We start from the raw sequence: 5,000 nt of genomic DNA, 5'->3' as shown, positions 1-5,000 counted from the left end.
TTCTTTGCTTTCTTCCTTTTCTTTCTTCTTTTTCTTATACATATTATATCATTGAACATATAGAAAATATATATATATATATATATACATAAATATTTAATTTATATTTTTAATATCGTAAAATCTGAAAGCTCGAAACAAGGTATGATTTTCCTCTTAGTTGGTTACATTGACCAAGTAAAACGAAATACGACGGAACGCTCGAACGGCAAATTTGTTTCCCGAGGGAGAGAAGGAATTGTAGAGGAAGACGGTTTAAAGGGCTTTCAAGGGTGGTAGTACTGGTAGTGGTAGTGGTAGTGGTGGTGGTGGTGGTGGTAGTGGTGGTGATGGTGGGTATTCTCGTAGTAACAACGACGCGATAATATACGTTCGGGTGGAACTGACAAACAAGCCTCGTAACGGATTTTACGTGCAAGGCAATTATCAGAGTTGTCAGGCAGTCGGTTTAACGCCTCCATTTATGTGCGTGTAAACGCGCGAGCAAAAGCGAACGAGCGAGTGAGCAAGCAAGCAAGCAAGCAAGCAAGCAAGCAAGCAAGCAAGCGAACAAGTCGAACGGGAGTCTTTGAAACGTAACACCAATAATAGATATAGTATTGGTGAGCCAATGAAATGTAAAAGCCGGAATACATTAATCTAGGAGCCACACTCGGTCCTCATCGTCATCGTCATCGTCATCGTCGTCGTCGTCATACTCGTTTCTAACGACAGATGACGATGACAAAATAATATTTTATAATCTACTAGGACCATACTATACTACTAATAAATAGGATCATAAATTCAAAACTCGATTCAAAGATTACAATATGTATTCTTGATTATCATTCTGCGAAATGGAAAGAGAAAGAGAAAAAGAGAGAGAAAGAGAGAAAGATACGTCTTTTTGTCGTATGTTCATTGATTTTTTATAAGAAAGAAAGAAAGAAAAAAGAAAAAAAAAAAAGAAAATTAAAAAATACATGGAAAAATTTCATACGTATTTTTAACGCGATCATCTTCATCGCGTTAGTACATCGTTCGATCGCTAAATTTCTCACGTTTCTCCAATCAAATCGATCGATGATAATTATTTTCTCGTAATACTTGGACCTAAATAAAAACAGAGAGAAACAAAGAGAAAGAGAGAGAGAGAGAGATTTTTGATCATAAAGACGAATCAGTTTGGCCCCGAACGTTTCCGCACGCTATTCGGCCGTTAGATATATCGACGATTAAATATAACATTAATAAAAAGAAACAGAGAAGGACAGACGGTACTGCGTCTGCCTTTTGAAAAAATTCTTGGTTGTCGGTATCACGGTTCGGAGGGTGTGAGAAGGGAAGATTCGACGTGTCCTAATGGAATACAGAGTGCGACCTAATGCACGGTCTAAAGAATATCTAATTATCTAACACGTGACCTGACACGTGTGGGAAGCTCCCGCCGTTATTTTCTGATTCATTTATTGAGGCCGTCGAGGAAGCTAGAGAAATAAAGAGAAAGAGTAGGAGTAAAAGAGTCTGGGACCTCTTCTCGCTATCCCCCACCCCCCCTCCCTCATCCAAAACCCACCCCTTGTCTTCCCTTGCAACCACTCCCCTCCCCTCCCGTAACCCCTCACCTCACCCTATCCCTTGCTCCTTCTCTTCCTCCCTTCGTGTGATATTTTGTAAAGTTTATTCGAACCAAGCACGGCGGTGTGAAACGTATGCTCTATTATTAAAGTACTCGGCACGCGTGTATATACCTGCGTGTGCTTCCGCAGTGGGCTTACACGCGTCGGATCGCGTTCAATACGGCACTTAGTCATTCCCAACGATAACCGTTCATTTTCTTTTGGCTGTACCGTATCACTTAAAGAACCTTTTCAATGTACCTTTTAAACCGATATCGTATACCAGACGTTATTATAATAGGTATACATTGATTAAACCCTTAAAAGGTTATTATGGCTTAAAACTTGATTTAATATTATCAAGGGGGAAAAAAAAAGAAAGAAAAAAGAAAAAAAAACAGAAGCAAAAAAAAAAAAAGAAGAAAAAAGAGGGAGAATAAAAACGTAACGATTGATACGTAATTCAGATTTATTCGAACTGTCATTGCTAATAAAAACGTCATAAGATTCTTATACAATCAATTTCTTTCTTTTTTTTTTTTTTTTTTTTTTTTTTTTTTTTTTTTTTTCGATCATATACACGCAAAATTGTTTTTCAATATACGAAGATATTATTATTTTTATGATTATCATCGATTTCGAATGAGATAATCTTCCGAACGTTGTATTTAATGCGTCGTTTTTTTTTTTTTGTCTCACTTTCCTTTTTTTAAAGATTTTTTTTTTTTTTTTTTTTTTTTTTTTTTTTTTATATCGAACTATTAAAACCGATGGGAATTATATTTGTATTCCTTTAATCTTTAGACGTATCACGCGTGGTAAATTTGTCGATTCTACCTTTAACAGAAGCGTTGGATTTTACGTGGTAAGAGAACACTCGAAAGATATACGTACGTCGTACGAGTAGTTCGAGTACTTTTCCCATGATCCCTTTTTACCCTTAACGATATATTATTTGTCATGGCTGCTGCTGCATACATATATACAAACAAACATACATACGTACATTTATACGTACGTACGTAGCTGTATAACATTCAACACTCTGTCGATCAGCACGACAACCATTAAGGAAATTCAACGACTTCGTGACGCACTTTAATATTTACTATTACATCCCTCGAGTACTACTCTCTATGAGTACGCGTATAGTGATACGCTTGAACGCCATCGTTCGCGTCAATATGCTTCGATCCTTTTTCCATATATATATATATATATATATATATATATATATATAGGGGAGCGGGGAGGGATCAATGAAAGAAAGCAATAGAAAGAGTAACAGAGTAATAGAGTACCAGAGAGAGAGAGAGAGAGAGAGAGAGAGAGAGAGAGAGAGAAAGGGAGGAGAGGGGGGATGAAGAAGGGAAGAATGGTGAAAAAAGACGGGGGTTGAGTAGTTACATAGCTAACGAGTGGAAGAGTCCTAGGTTGAGTACAGGCCGCGCGAATCGAAAGTAGAGTTAATTGATCGGAAGTCTTGAGGCTGCACGTGCCGGTTTCTCTTCATTGTATATAGAGCGTTGTGTTGTCTCCTCGAGATAGACGAATTCGTCTATTCGACGTATATATACTCGATATTACTCGAGAATAAATATACATATGTGACGATGAAATTAAAAGTAACGTTCGATGTTACAGAATTAACGATAATAATACAAATGTGTTATACAAACTTTCTTCCTTCCTTCATCACTTTCTAATTCCATTCTCTCTTCCCCGATCTAACCCTCATATTGTTCGTACTATGAAAGATTCTAATCGTCGTCGATATTAACGTGAATACTCTCGTAGAAATCAATTTCTTAACTCATTCGATTTTATTTTACTTTGCTATTCTCTTTTATGGAAAGATAGATAGAATGAGAGAAAGAGAGAGAGAGAGAGAGAGAGAGAGAGAGAGAGAGAGAGAGAATCCTTTAAATCGATTGCAAACGATGGTGAAAGTTAGAAAGAAAAAATACATTTTTTTCTTTTGGGAGGGGGAGAAAGTCGAGCGTTAACACAATTGCCGGAGGATGAGAAAGAAGAGAAATAGGTAGTGATAGAGGAGGAGGAGGAGGAGGAGGAGGAGGACGAGGAGAAAGAGAAACAGAAGAGAGGAGTGGGGAAAGGGACAACGATATATAATCGAGTTTCCATTTTACTCCCGTGAGGAAGAGGACGACACGGATAGGAAGGAAGGCTCTCTCCCTGTTTTGTAATTGCCGGTATTTATAAGCGATACTACTGTAACATTGGAATATACACAGTGAAGCTTTTTACTAAACGGAATATGGTAATACAGGCAATGGCCCATATTGACATGAACGATGCTCGCCATTAACGGGCCCGCCTCTGGATGACTGTTTTTAATTTCCACGGCAAGTGAATTTCTGGCCGATGGCTAGGGTGGATATTGCCGCGTATCACTCATAATCACTTTTCTCCCGGAACGAGTTTTCGCTATCTACAGTAGTAGTAGCAGTAGTAGTACGTTCCCCTTCTTCTTTTTGCCGATTATATTTTTTTCTCTCCCTTTTTTCTTCTTCTTTTTCCTTTTTTTTTTTTTTTTTTTTTTTCTTCTTTGTTTACTTTTTTTCCTTCCCTTTTGTTTACCTTTTCTTCTCATCGAACATTCGCCAAGCGCAATCTTTACACAATATCAGCGTATAGAAAGTTAATATGTCGTTGGTTTATTTATTTTGTTGTATTTATTTATTTTTTTTTACTTTTTTATTTTTATTTTCATTTTTTTTTTTTTTATTTTTTTTTTTTTTTTTAATGTCGATTATAATTAGAACAAAACATTAAATGGAATATATTTGCATATGAATATTTTCAAGTTATGATTTTCGAGTTTACGTGACTATCTGAGGCTAATGATCGGTAACTTCGTTTTGTTCCACAATTAGATAAGTAATCAAGGGACCCTTATAAATGCGTGTACGCGATAAATAAAAAGAAAGAAAAAACAAAAAAGAAAAAGTCATGTCTAACGTGCGTTAAGAGAGTAGCAACGATGTAAAAAAAGAAGAAAAAAAAAAAAAAATAGAGGGAAAAAGAGAAAAAAAATCAACGACGAAATCTCAACGATGACGGAGCATACCAAATGTCACGTACTTGATAAAGCCCTTAAATTAATAAAAGCCCTATACTGGGTAACATTAATTTTCCAAAGATAGCGATCTTCACGGTCTGCCGTGGCAGTACTCACAGCGGGATACTAATTTCATATGACAAAAGGTGTCGCGAGCATTTCGTCGCATATTTGTCGTCGCCATTGAGGTTGCGAGATGCAGGTGAAAATGAACAATTCACTAACTGTCCTTTGTTTTTCTTTTTTTTTTTTTCCTTCTTTTTTTTTTCCTTTTTTTTTTTTATCATACTTTGTATGTCAAATGCCCATTAAGGACT

The sequence above is a fragment of the Vespa velutina genome, chromosome 8 (assembly GCF_912470025.1).
Source record: "Vespa velutina chromosome 8, iVesVel2.1, whole genome shotgun sequence".
Lineage (NCBI taxonomy): Eukaryota > Metazoa > Arthropoda > Insecta > Hymenoptera > Vespidae > Vespa > Vespa velutina.
Note: the sequence above shows the minus strand (reverse complement) of the source record.